Source organism: Prenolepis imparis, unplaced genomic scaffold (assembly GCF_030444845.1).
Source record: "Prenolepis imparis isolate NDT839.2.m4 unplaced genomic scaffold, iyPreImpa1.0 SCAF_9, whole genome shotgun sequence".
In the NCBI taxonomy this organism is placed as follows: domain Eukaryota; kingdom Metazoa; phylum Arthropoda; class Insecta; order Hymenoptera; family Formicidae; genus Prenolepis; species Prenolepis imparis.
In genome coordinates this window covers 7,381,435-7,396,558 of record NW_028141167.1, presented here as the reverse complement: position 1 = coordinate 7,396,558, position 15,124 = coordinate 7,381,435, and the positions used below count along the sequence as shown (strand labels likewise).

The 15,124-nt window shown below is 35.2% G+C and overlaps 1 protein-coding gene and 1 long non-coding RNA gene across 4 annotated transcripts in view; one reads left to right on the top strand and one right to left on the bottom strand.

Moving 5' to 3' along the window:
- The window catches only part of LOC145940353 (uncharacterized), a 126,876-nt gene that overhangs the window by 25,836 nt on the left and 85,916 nt on the right, over positions 1-15,124 (bottom strand). The window lies entirely within an intron of this gene.
- LOC145940344 (uncharacterized) overlaps positions 12,563-15,124 on the top strand; it is a 33,370-nt gene continuing 30,808 nt past the window's right edge. For both annotated transcript variants that reach the window (XM_083045394.1, XM_083045393.1), the window contains exon 1: positions 12,563-12,980. The gene's annotated coding sequence lies outside the window, so the exon portion shown is untranslated. The remainder of the gene's footprint in view (positions 12,981-15,124) is intronic.

Here is a 15,124-nt window from a genome sequence, read left to right as displayed (position 1 = left end):
CCCATGCTCTAGATGACATGCGTCCTCAGGATGCAGAAGGGTCGTTATCAATTTCTTAAACGGCATACATATTCATATATGCGTATCATATGCAAAACAAGATGGGAGCTCTGGCAAATATTTGCGCGTCGCCGCTGACATTTTCCGTGAGAATAGTGCGAACGGATCTGCAATTCTGAGATCTTCATCGCCACGAATCCGTTGGTTAAAGCGATTTACAGATATTGGATTACAGATCACGTCCATTCTCCCCTTAGTCTTTCGTTAAATATTAATTAAAAAGTTGCGACACTCGTGAAATTTGCCTGAAATAAAATTGATTGAAAATTTTTCCGAAAATTTTATCATTAAAATTAAATTGTTTGCAGAGTTTAATTAAAATCTAAAATTTTTCTAAACGTTTATTCTACATATGCTCCAAGCTTATTAAAATTAATCCTTTCTCGCGGGATATAATATATGTAGGTATATTAAACTTACAATTAGTATAATATTTTCTATTAAAAAATACCAAATAATCTCGAGAATATTTTAAACAAGATTACCAATGAAAGTTATTTTAACAAGTAAGTAACTATCCTGTTTATCTAGAATCTCTTTAGAAATCCTCGTGCATCTTGAAACTCTGGCCGTGCTCTTTCTTTCTCTTCTTAACATTTTATAGTTACTTTTTCCTATTTCCTTTTAACTTTTTCATCTGAATTTTCGTACTCATTCGCATAAATTCTATCTTCTTTTTATCCTTTCTAAAGATACTTGTAATTGCGATAAATATTTATTTTGGAAGAATAATGAATAGCTAATTGTCAGATTATTATCGATATTTGATTATCGTTACTCAAACATAATTCTCACGAAAGCAGAGAAAATCTGGAAAATGGAAATCCTTCATTTGGAAAATTTTAGCAGAGTAAAGCTTTCGGCATTGCCAATTAAAGCTTTTCAAACGTTACGCGATTTTGCGCAAGTTTATTTTATACACCAGTGACCGCAAATACAATAATCCTCCCTTTAACACATTTTTCGATAATTTTACCTTTATTTATCGACAGAAATTATCGCTATGGTTTAAAAAAGATTAACGTGAGTTATAGAATGATTTCTAGTGATAATAATTTTTTAAATAATGTATATGTGTGTGTGTGTGCGTGTGTGACTAACTCTTTTATTTTTTTAATCTACTAAACATTAATTTCAAGACATAGATAGAACATAATAAAATTGTAAGTATGACAGATATTCCCTTTCTAAAAGGCATGTTAAGTCGGTTCTCGTAAATATTCATATCAAATATTTTTTATCAGCTGATTTCTGTTAAAAAATATTATAATCAAGAATAAAATATTATAACATATTATTTACAATATATTACTATATTTTAATTTTTATAACATTTATAACAAACTTTAAATTATTTTTTAAAAAATATCATTTTTTAAATATAAAATCAAAGAATTTTGCGCGTAGCGAGCGCTTATGTTGTTCTAGTAAGAATTAAAAAATCTCATAAATGTCAGACATAGCAAAATATTTAATCATGATGCTTTTTAAAATTGTAATAGTTAATTCGGTGTTACGGTTGACATGAGATATATAATATTGAAAAATGCTTATCTAACATATGAAACAAAGTGATCGTTGCAATGTTTTATCTTACCGAATGCATATTTTTTAATAAAACATCTAATTTCTCAGCATTATGTTTGTGCGCGGTTTTTTTTTTCATAGTGGAGCAGCAAGATTTAACGACCATCCGAGAAACATTTTTCTTCATTCTCGTAATATATAGGTGGCGAATCACTTTTCTTCCTTTTCATTTATAGAGTAAAATAAATTGAGTTCGGAAAATTTGAGTTTAGATATTACATTTTTCTATAATGATTATATCGTATAATCACTTTCCGGAGCAAATATTCAGATTGTATAGATGCACACACATAAGGAAGTATACAAAACGCGCGATAGAGTGGGATGATAGAATAATCTGATCATAAGGTAATAGAGTGACTAGAAAAGATTAGCATGTAAAATAATCCGATACTAGTAATAAAACAGATTAAAATTACAATCTTTATTTAGATTATCTGTTGTTTTAGTGACAAGATGAATGAACGGCGAATGCACTTTTGGGAAATTAAGTTTAAATTCTTGCAACGACTAATACATAAATTAAATTTGCGTCAACCGGATAAAGTCGAATTCAGAACGATTAATTTCTTGAGTTATTATTAATTCGATGCTAATTAAAGTAAATTGGATTTTTGTCGGGTAGAAAAATATCAAACGACCGCAATTCATTCAACGCTAGATTATGCCATGCAAAAAATTGAGAATAATCCCGTACAGACGGAATTCATTTTTTGCTTGGCAGTATTTCATCGGCGGTTAGCCATTGCGGTTGCAAGTGTGAATAAAAGAGACTTACTCCGCTAACGAAACAGATATTTTTCCAGAGAAAATTCCGATGTGTGTCGCCTACTATTTCATTTTTATCGATCAAGTTTGAATTGTAAACTGTGTTCCTGCATAACATTTATATATCTATATTGTTGGGCAAATAGCACAACTGTCAGCTTTAATATGACAACTTCAAGCCAGTATTATTTTAGTGTTCACCAAACATAATTTATATAATACTTATTTATCTATATCGATACCGTTTACTTAGATTCAATTTATTTACATTTAAATTTGTATGGATAATTGTAGTATTAGAATAAACATTTCTGTAGTTAATAGTTTTCAAAAAGGTCAACGTCAATGCTCATTTAATAGAAAATATTCTGTCAGACACGCAATATATATACTTATAGTGTAGCATAAGCAAAAATCTCTGGTAAATTCCGATTTTTCATCAAGATTATCTGCCATATCAATCATTCCAATTCACATCGATCGCTTCAATAGAAATTCAACTGCTTCCGCGAATCTTTCTTGCAATAAAAAAGCGATCGAATTCTTTCGCGAAATTTATGATCGGGAGCGAGATAAATCTTTTCTTTTGAACTTGTATTCGCATGCTATGAAATGTTTTTATCTCTTAATCCTTCTCTTAACTCTTCTTTTATTATTATATTTCAATTCGCATAATAGTACCATATCACGATTCCTTTTAATATGTATAATTCCTAATCCTCTTATTATATATATACATATATTTTAGATGTTCCATTTCTTTATGAAACACATAAATACGCTTTTCTAAATGCAAAATTACGAGTTTATATACATACAAATCAAACAAAATAAATCTCATGATTGTTCTTTCGCTCGTGAAAATAAAAGCATAGAAATTCTAAAGTCTAAGGACAACACGTGAGCATCGCGCGGAAAATGCAAAAGGAAGACGAATGGAAGATCGAGGAAACAAACTCGCGTCTAACAACTTCTCGAGATGTCAGAGCACAATAAACCGTAATATTTGTTGATTTCGTCGACTTTTATTCTTCGCTCTTTGATATTCGACGCGACGTTGCATCGCAGAGACGTCGTGCGCGATGTGAAAACTCGAAACTGCTAGATTTCGAATTCAATTGGCGGACCGTCGAGGATAGAGAGAATCCGCAGGAATTATTCCGTATTAAAAACTCAAGGGACGCAATACTCGGAGCCGTGCGTTTGGCCGTAAAATTATTTCCGTCGGTCTCGCGACGACCGATTTCAGTTCGGAGAAAAATTGGAAAATATGCTTTGGACTCGAGGTTGCGAGGAAATCTCATGTGGGGTGATTGCCGAGCAAATGCCTTTAACCTTTAAAGAGTAAGCCGGGTACTTTCAGATATACATACATATATATGCGCGCATGAGAGAAAATCCATAACATAGGAATCGAGAAAAGTTATACGATTGGATTGTATTTTTGATCAAAAAAGAAAGAGACATAAATATTTTATAATATGTAAATAATTGTGTATTCTTTCGTTTTCTATCAAAATAAAGTTTATTCTCCTTTGTGAATTTTAATCGCTTTAAATTAATAAATAATAATTTTTAAAAAAACGATAAGTTTTATTCAGTTCCTCTTCTACGTTAGTTGAATTTAATTTCAGAAATCGATAATGCAAAACTTATTTCGTAATGCAGATTGCTCTCTTTCGATCACTCGATGGCGCATCAAAAGTTCAATGAAACATTTCGACATATTTTTAAAGTTTATTGCGGCATCACTGTACAGTGCAGCGTGAGTTGCGAGTTAGTTAATCACTCGGAATCAGCATAAAACAATCCTTATAAGCGCCGCTTTATACGGAAGGCTCCGAAAGTTTCCGAACAAATCGTTTGAACAGAATCAGGGATAAACGCGAAACAAGTACATCGCAGTTGATTCAGCTCAACCGCGCGTGAGAAGAAAGTATCGGATAGAATCTACGTATCGAATGTTACATATCGAGGGAATATATTTTCTTGCGAGTGTGGAATATCGAACGGATATAGGTGTAAGCCGCTCGTTATAAGAAGAAAATACGCTTATTGGATACGGGCATGTCTATCAGCTGATATTTATGGATTCGCCAAAGTGATACGCGATGTCACGTGTAATACGGCTTTAACATATCGCTCCTTGATAGCATTCACGAAGTAACATCGATATTTGTTTCCCTTTTTGACAAGAGGATTGAAGAATATTTTTTTCAAACGCGATTTATTTGAAGATGAAAAAAACTACAAGTGATTGACAAAAAGTGCATCATAGCTACACGAAATTCTTTTTCGGCTTGTTTGCAACTATTTCCTCGATATTTTATATATAATATTTGTAATTTACACGTCTTTTTATAGAAATCTTTCTTCGTGCGCACTATTTATGTGCAGTTTTCGGATGATCGAGTGGAAATCTGATTTCGCGACAATATGGAATTCTTCCCGAGTTTACTTGAACCGTGATGTGATCGAGATATTGTAACAAGAGTCATTCACGCGTGACATGATTATCGGAAAAATTCTGAGCGCAACATTGACAACATACGCACAATGCACAATACGTTCCTACAAGTGGTCTCGGCAACTGCATCGGAGTAATGCCGCGGAGCCCGATTGTTACGCGAAATCGATGCAGGAATATGCAGTCGGCGCAAACAACTTGAAGATGATTGTCTTGCGGGAGATTGTGTGTTGACGTAGCTGAAGATTTTCCGAAGGGAAGGCGCTTAACGTTGGATAAAGGGCTGCGCATCCGAGCATAAAGTAAAATTGATTCAATTTTATCCTCATACCCCGGGAATTCTCTGTCGGGGAAACTAATCGCAATGTACTTTGCATAAATCGACTTTTTAATTCGAATAGGTATTATTCAACCTTTATCTTTCATGACAAAGAACCAAATGGTGGTATACGACACCTTTAAAATCGTAATACGCAAATTTCATTTTCTGTTTAAGATCATCGCGAGCTTTCAAAGAGCACTCTAAGATAAACGTTCTTATAGCGACAAAGACACCTTTGATATCTGATAATTAAAAAGTTTCGAGAATTAAATAAAGAAGAACGAAATATACGCGATTAATGAGATTTCTCCTATTCGTGTCGCGATAAGATTCAATATCCGTTCTATATTTCCTAACTCCTGCTGAGAAAATCGGGGAAAAAGAGTATGTCGAGCGTCCTCGATACCATCAGACGTATTAATGACGTCATTGATACATCTGCCTCAAGCAGTCTGTAATACGATTACGATCCTGTTCCGTCGGGAATTTAATTTCAAAAGTCACGTTACGAGAATTCTCTTTGAGAATTTCAGACAAGGTTTTCTAGAACGAAAAAAACGTCCATAAAAGAGAGAGAGAAAGAGATAGGAGTGATTTATTCTTTCACGGTTTTATCGTTTCACGAGATTTTCATGTCAAAATAGATAAAAAATAGAAGACCCTAATATATTTTCCGTGAACTTCGCCGAACTCCTTTTAATCGTGTTATCGCATGCCGCACAATATATACGCATGGCTACCACAAAGAGCGCGTGAGATCTCCTTTTTACACGTCGCGGCGCCATAAATTTCCTCCCCTTACGACGCGGCACGCGAGAAGAAATTCGCGTGTATACAACCCGGCAGCAGCGGTCTTCGTCATTGGGCGAAAAATGATCCATGCCATTTTCTCGGAAACAAATGTCGGATGATCGTGCCCTGGGAAAAGCAATCTCGGCGACTCGGGGAATTTAGAAAATGCCGTGTAACATCGCACTGATGTTTTTCACCGTGCTTTCCCTTTCGCGTCTTTTCGCTATTTTCCTCCCCCTTCCCCTTCCTCACCCTTCCTCCCTCTTGACCATTCTCGCGTGCTTTATATCAAATTTAATCTAGCGCTTGCTGCGCCATTAAACTTTCAACGCGAGACTGCTGCGTTGTTAATATCTCATTAGAGTGGCAAAAAATTAATAGACCTTTGCGAGTCAAGAATTTCCGTCCATTTTTGCTTATATATTAAAAAAAAAATTTTATCTCTATTTTATTCCTTTCAGAAGCTAGAAATTTCCAGCCGGAAAGCCTTTTCTACGCCGAAGTAGTTCAATCAAACAGAACAGACGGTAGAAGAAAAGCGGCTTGAGCAAAATCCATGTCTTTCTATGCCTGATTGAAATTATTCTCATTCTCTCTGATATATTTACCGTGATAAAACTCGCTTTTTCTTGATCCGTAATGATAAGCTGCATTAAACATTAGCAATATCTATGGTAATAGACTTAAAAGGAGCTCGGCTACCGATTGAGAGATATCGCTTCGAATTAAGTAACGGCAATGAAAAGCATAAAAAGAGATCGACGGGACAAGTCATTTACTTTGACTTGTGCCTATGACCTTTGAATAAAGAATAAAGTCACTTCCCTCCTACTTTTAGCGAGATTCAACGACTTCCCGAGTAATCGTTGAAATAATGAAGAACACGGAAATGTACTCGCGGGTGATATACTCGGAAATTCTTAAAATAGAAGATCGAGCTTCTAAGTTCGGTTCAACTTATATTTAGAAAGCTTTGGGAGATAAGTCTTGATATATATAATCAACGCGAATTACCGCCTACGTTTCTCACTGTGCAACGACAACTTGTTTTCGTTCAATTGTCGAGTAAAAGCTTTCAAAATTGTTTTAACAGAAATTGATAAAGAGAGAAGAACAGCTTCTTAAAGAGATATTGCTCTTTCGTAGTGATTGTCAAGCATATATCTCTGATTATACGCGTTGAAAAGAAAATTTAATAATATATTTGTGCTTTAAAATTGCGATAATTTTCTGATATCCAATATATTTAGCTATTAACATACTCTATATATTATGTACGTAAAAGTAAGACAATATTTAAACGAAGATCTTTAAGATAATCGACTTAAAGTGGCACAATCTTATAATACTGCATTAGTTGCATTTTATTTGCAATATTAATGGCGTTTTTTCTTAGCTACTTATAAGGTACTTATAATGTATTATCGCAATTAAAATACGGCTTTCGTTGAACTGTTGAACAAATGTACCATTTATAATATTTTTGTATATCATATGTATTTCTTTAATTGTTTCAGGTAAAATTTTATGGCAATTTTGATTAATTTAATCCAATTGAGAGATTAAAAATTAATATAAAAACTAATATAAAAAAATATCTACTATTCTACTATAATATAATTAATAAATAGCTCCGTGCATCAGTCGCCAGTACTTGAAAATCGTTTCGGTTTTAATACATTCCGTTTTTACACGTAAAACGCAGATTTTTTCAGATAAAAATTTCCAAAGTAATATTTTATATTTTATTTTAAAAAATTCCTCAATTTTAATTAAATGTCAGCCACGGAGATACGAACAAGCGAGTAATCAAAGCTCATCGAAAAGTCTGCCTCGCGGATTCAATTAAGAAGTCGTGAATGACTGCTAGACGATGATTGCTCTATATTACGAAAAAAAAGATCCAAGCATGCGACAGAGATCGAGTACTCTCACTTGCCACTGTCTACATCTACGAGGCACAGTCGTGTTCTTTATGTGCCTAATAAATAGACGTATTTCGTCTGTATTTTTCCACGCGGTCTATTTTATGCGTTTTGCGAAAAATAATAGTATTTTTTTTTGTACGCGGACAATATAATAAATTGAAGAATAAGAATAATATTTTTCAATGATTCGATATGTCATTCTTTGTAATACTTTAAAAATATTAACGTTTTAATGCGCTTATTGCAAAGATCAAAGTAGATCTAATCTAACAGAGTTCTCGCAATAGTCGAGTTTATTTACGGATATTAAACGGCGATCGCGCGCGTCGATTATTCTAGATAATCGAAGGTAAACTCGTTAACCCCTACACGTTCTGGTTGAAGTTCGCAAAGCTTTAAGCGTCTTCAATTAGCGCGAAGTCAGGCAATCATTAGGCAGTATTTAGCCTGGCGAGATCGGGTCGCTCGTGTGCAGATAGTAAAGACGCACGTAAGTTGGATTGTTTGCATGGCCTGAATAAGCCCCTTGCATTGGATCCGTCAACATGCACGAACATATCGTGCGCCGCACGACACGTGTAAAATACAAACGTGTAAAATATTCATACGTGAAAAAGCACGGACTGTGAATAATCCAGTTTAAAAATCAATATTTCATGATATAATGATACGAAAAGCGTTTGTTTTTTAATAAAAGATATGTGAATGAAACTTGTGATCTCGTATCTATCGTAAAGATATAATACGATAGGTATGAGACGAATATTTTAATTATTTTATATATATATATATATATTATATATATACATATATACATATCTATCGTATAAATATAATAGTAGTAGTTAAGATATGACGTCATTATAAAATACGTGTAATGGAATTGAAAATTTTTATTCCGCAATTTCCGTCACGTCTTGTGAAATGATCATTAGAATTGATAATTAACATTAATCGACATTTATGAAATCATTGCTGATTAATGTCACGTAGCGTCAGAGCCGTGAACTTCATTACGCTTGTGGCCTCCGGATGCGACTCAATCTAGCAAATTCCAACAAGAATGTGTCGTCAAATATGGATCTTCCCATGGGCGACTCTAATCTGAAGTGATGGCCTGGGTCTCATTTGGTCAGTTCATCACATAATTGGATCATACATATCCGAGTGATCGAATTGTCTACGTCGGTCTGAATCTAAGATCGAAAAAAATATATTCCTAGGAATATCCCACACTGAATGAATCTTTGAACAAAGCAACGATAAAAAAGTCATCGTATTTTTATTTGAGTAAGAACTATTTCAATTATATAGCAATTATATAATCAGTGTAAAAATTCTTTCATTATACACAGTTATTTCATTAAACTTTCTTTCTTTTAAAGTTTAAAAATTGAAGGTAAGAGAGAAAGAATTGAGAGTTGAGGGTGCAATTTGATAAGATGATGATTCATTTTACACATGACTTCGTATTTCAAGGAATTTGTAATATTGAAGATTTCAATTTTAAAGAGATAATTTTCACTTGACGTATAAATTGTTATTAAGCGTATTTTGAAAGACTTCATCTTGTATCGGTGACGCATTAACGAAGGGTTGAAATCAACGAGGCGCTGCTTAAAGTCACATCGAATGGGAAATGATGCACTTTAACCTATATCGCTGATGATAACGAGAAAAGACGAAGCAGTTTTTAGACGAGATCGCTCTCTTAAGGCATCATCTCGTCACCTCAATAGTGCGCTATATCTCTTGCCTGAAGGTTAATCTTGGCAACAGATACGGACGCCATAACTGTGAAGACCGTGGGAAGTCTTTTCCGATGGTGTATGATTTCCGTCGGTGCGGCATCACATCGTAATTTCCGAAAACGGATAAGCTACGACCTGATAAAAGAGCGACGAGGGGAAACGAGATTATCGCGCAAGCTCCATTAAAATTAGTATCTTCGCGCTAATTAAGGCCTCAAGCAACAAGAAGATAAGTTTAAAATAAGTCAACTAATTATAACGCCGAAGAAAATATATATCCAGTAAAGTTATTTTCTTTAATCTCTTCCGCTCTCGCTTCTCCGTTAATTTTTAAATCGTCCATATTTATCGTCTTTAAAGTATCCAAGATTCCTTGAATATATATATCTCGGTCGTTTTATTTCGCGCGTTGTAACTTTTTAATTTTTTAACATTTTCTCGCGTTACAGCAGTACGTTTTACACAGAATGTTACAAGTCATCCAGAAAGAATAGGTTTCTTTCTCTGTCTCTCTCTCTCTCTCTCCAGCTGTTCCGGAGCTAAGAGCCTTCCTCTTTTTCGCGTCGCTATTAATCTCAGCCAGAGAGTACCTGACAAATCGACTACTTCGATCTGTTTTTATCTTCCAAAGGAACGAGTAGACTCGATAGATTCCGCGATATTAAATATTTCACGTGCACTATAAATCCGCCCTCTTGATTTACTCGCGCGACAAGATACGCGAAATATCGCTCCCTGTCCGTGATAATATTATTTCACCGAGTAAAAACGAGCTACGTGCGAAGAGTTGTGTATTGTTCTCTCGCGTTAAAAAAAGATATCCGCATTCACTAGTGGCAATCTGTCTATTATTTGATTATTTCTATTATTCTATTATCTCTCTCTGTCTTTAAATTATTCCTTTATCTAATTTATTTTTTCTATATTATTCTATTATTCTATCTTTATTATTTCTATCATTTTATTATTATTTCACGCCCATTGCGCTTCATAAATTGAATACCGCATGTCCATATAAATTGTGCCGTATATATTGACCGTGTTGGCAATAAAACTAAAATAAAATATACGGTATTATCAATAAAATGCGTCGTATATTAAACATAACATAATGTTTGCTTTTATTTCAATGAAGAAAATTAAATAGAGTTTTCTGATAATAGTAATAGTAGTAACTTTTCTTTGCAAATGTTGATAGATTCGACGAATTATAAATACAGTATGCTCTGATAACGTCGAAGCACTATTCAAGAATTTCCATGTATTTGGTATACACAGATTCGTATGTATGGAAGTTGTGAAAGATTTCGGAGAATCTGATACAAGAGCTGCGCGATTCAAAGAATATTAAGGATGAAAAAAGTCTTTTCTCAGAGACATATACAGAGATCTGTGTAAAATGTAGATGTAGTCACGATGCGTTACTGCTGCAAAGAAGCGCGTAATAGAAGCGCTGTTTCTCCGCGGTAGAGAGCAAGGCACATAATGAGATTGAACTCGACGAGCACGAAACTTTGGATGGCATACTTTCGCGTTACGGCGTATTCTGGGTGCTAAGTACGCGTGTTTGGTTGTTTCACGAGCACGGAGGCAAACACAAGAAGAAAAGACTCGAGGTTGCTTTCGCAACCTAAGAGGATTTTTATCCCTGACATTATTTTTGCGCCGAGCGGCCTATGTAACTGCATATAGTTGCGTTTATTATTTAGAACGCGTGACGTATTTGTGTGGTCAAAGGGGTGGATTCGCATACAATATGCATTCGCAAAAATCCGACTCGTAAAAGATGTTTGTTTAAATTTACATCGTTCGATTCGTAAGCATGAATAGAATTTTTCATTGACAAATGGAGTTCAATATTTTTCCCGTTGAACTTTTGGCAAGTACACGAGGGGAACATTTTCCGCGTCAGGAGAATAAAATTTGCAGTCCTGCGAGAGTTCTGGATACGTGCGGAAAATGAATAATTCCTTTTGCCAAAACATATCAGAAAAACGCTTGTACGTCGGACCTCGAAAAGTCTTTAATTTATCTCTTTGACTCTACGCCAAATGTATAATGCATTTATTCGTTAAGCCAAGCGAAACGCGCTTCGTAGGTTACCAAGAAATATTAGATTTCTGAAAATATCACGCAGTATCAAGGCGATTGTTAATTCACGCTTAACAGTACCGTGTTAATATCGTTTGCAATTAGTTACGCGAATTTACTATACATTGAGAGCATTTCTCTATTTGCGGTAATTACAAACGCGACAGGTGACTGTTCCTGGTTTATATATGCACAGAGGTGGATTTGCATATCAACGATAACGAAATGCATTTAGTAACTGATATTCTTGTGATATCGACTTTAACATTATACATGTTTCCTGATTATATGTAGTAAGAGGGATAGCTGGTTCTGGTTTTAACGAGCATATATAAAAGATACTATATAAAATTTTTCAAACCGAAAATAAAATTTCTATTTAAGAAACCTATACGGAGAGATAAAACTCGCGTATACTTCTTAATTTTTTTGATAATTTGCCGTATACTATTTTCAGGTAAAAACGTTTATTTTAATGTTTCTCAATGTAACAATAAAATAAGAAATTCGAGACCAGATCTATTTAAAAATATACGGATGCGCGCGGGAGAGGTTTTAATTAAATTATCGAAGAGGTAGAAAATGCGAAAGAGCTTCGCCTTTTTCGTTCGTTTCGTAGCAGAATCAGACTCGAGATAAGCGTCTTTCGATATAGCAGCATCGATAAGGGTACCTCGTATGTATCCTCGACAGGTCGCGATCTCGCGTGTCGGCGCCGATCTGCGCCCCACGTCGATCACACACTCTCTCGCCCGCACCCTCTCGCTCGGGGGTCGCGTTCAGTCAGCTCCGAGCCTCGAGTGGGGTAAGTTGCGCCGCGCGCCGTCTCGGCTGGCCCTTCTCACTCGCAACGAAAGCGTACACACAACGCCGCTCCGCGTGCATCCCCTTTCATTCTTGTCGTTGCCGATAACGAGAGAGAAACACAATTCGCCGGACGCGATCGACACAACGCGTTCGCGTAAGAAAAAAAAAAACCGCTCGCGAGGTGACGCAGGTGAATGCAGGTGATCGCGTTTTTCTCCGCGAGCTTTTTCTCTCCCGATCGGTTTCTCTCCGCGCTCGATTCTTTCGCGACCGAGGGAGAAGGGAGGGGGGGAAAAGGGAAGGGTTTCATTCTCCGATTTATGACGACGAAGGAAGAAAACGGTACCGGTGGTAGAGACGCGGATCCCGTGTAAACGCGAGCAGAAAGTGAGCTTGGTTATGTTGAGGTGAGTTCTCGCTTTTCTCCTATTCGATCTAGTTTGCGCGACGTGCCTGTGACTGCGCAATTTCTTATATAACGTAACCGCGGAAGGCCCCTTGGGACAGAAATGCCTCGGTCTTTTATCGGATTTTACAATCACGATTGAAAATCGGTTCTTGTTGGCACTTTGATATTACGCGTATTGTTTTTACGTTCCACACTTATCCTCTCCACTTTCTTCTCTATCACTTTTAATTCTTTGAACAATTTAAAATCGATTTTTTGATAATATTGTTAAAATAGTAAAACGGTTGAAGAGATTCGAGTGTCGATCGATAAATCCACTGCTTTTCGATTAATTAAATTTTACAAGTGCAAATAAGATCTTCATTCAATTTTCTCACAAAACTTTAATTGAAGAAAATTTATGCTTATGGTTGCTATTTTCTCGAAAAGGTTCGTATCCATTTACAATAAATTATATAAAACTAAGAAAATAAAAATTTTCAAATATAAGAAATAAAATTTGTTACATTTTTAATTTTTCGAAACAAATGTCTGTATTTGAGTTCTTGGAATTTAGCGATTGCTAAGTTTTAAGCGGGAAACGTAACAAGAATTTCAAACAGTAGTCATTCAAAGAGCACTCTGTAGTCTCGTATATCTTTTCACGAAAAAGTTTTACGCCTACTGGCAACTGATCCTGCTTCGCGAAACAGTTTCGTTTCGTTTAGAACAAAAGTCGGCTTCTTTCTGAACTTTGATAGGGATTTTGTCTAACCGTATGTTGCCAACACACGGCATAATCTATTACAAATTCTGTTAGAATGTTAGAATGGGAAGCATGATCAACTAGGGATTGGAAGCGAATACCAAACGCGAATTGCAGCGCAGTTCTGACAATAGGAGCAAATCTCTCAAGTGGGTCAACAAGTTGAGTACTCTATAGATACTCAGTTTTGTATTCGGGAGCTGTGATATGATAGGAGAGAGACAGAGAAAAGGAGAGAGAGAGAGAGAGAGAGAGAGAGAGAGAGAGAGAGAGAGAGAGAGAGAGAGAGAGAGAGAGGGGAGAGAGATAAAAATCGAAAATGTGAGTAGCAATTATTGGTTTCGTCGCTCACATTTCGTCTGCAGAAACTAGTTTAAACGAACGAAAAAAAATAAACTTTTTTTCTTTTATATTATTGAAAATAAATGGAGGTGCAGATTAAAAATATGAAAATTGTATGCAAATATTTAAAATATTTAATGAATTATTTCCTAGAATGTAATTGAAAAAGGATTAATAATAATTACATCACGCCAAGTTTCCATTCGTCTAATTTATTCATCACGTTTCCAAGAAAGATTGAGGCAATTTTTACATTTAGTCACGTTTCGTCGTATTTTTTTTTAGCTTATGAACGCAATTGAAGAAGGATATAAGTCGGGAATCCCGCGCATTAATATTCAATTCTTCGACACATTTATAATATCGTAAATGCGTGCCAATAGCGACGAATTATTCGAAAAGTTGCCGGCAATATAACTGCAGATTATTAAATCACTGATTTATTAATATTACTTCTTTCAAAAGAGAATCTCGAAAATTCTCTGAGATATTGATCTCTTACTTCTACCCCAAGGTATCTCAATCTTATTTAGCGCACAGCACGCTGTCTGCACAAAAATGATATCTTCCCTCGCAAATATTCTTTCTGTGTCAAAGTTCTGGACGATTCTCAACGATGAACGTAGTATATGTGTTTTAATATTTACGAACGGCGCTCACTCGTGAGAACTTCGCATGCCGTATAACACCGTGGTCTTTATGCATTATTTCGCGTTTCAAGATTTATGAAATCTACGAGCGAGTGATAGAGCAATCCGTGCTGTTTTTCATAAACATTGACCGGAGAGTTTAGACGATATATAAAATATCAGAGAGAAAGATAAAAAAGAAAAGAAATTGTGTACATGGGAGAGAAAAAGAAAAAGACGTCTCCTTTCACTATTTCAAAGAAACATACAGATATATATGTTTCATATACAATTTCAAAAGCAATTTTTACAGCAAACTGCACAAAAATTGTACGTCTTTAGCTTTTCATGAGAGTTGAAATATGGATACAGTTTAATCGTACATTCATAGAATCTCGTAAACAGACACGATATGACGATATGTAT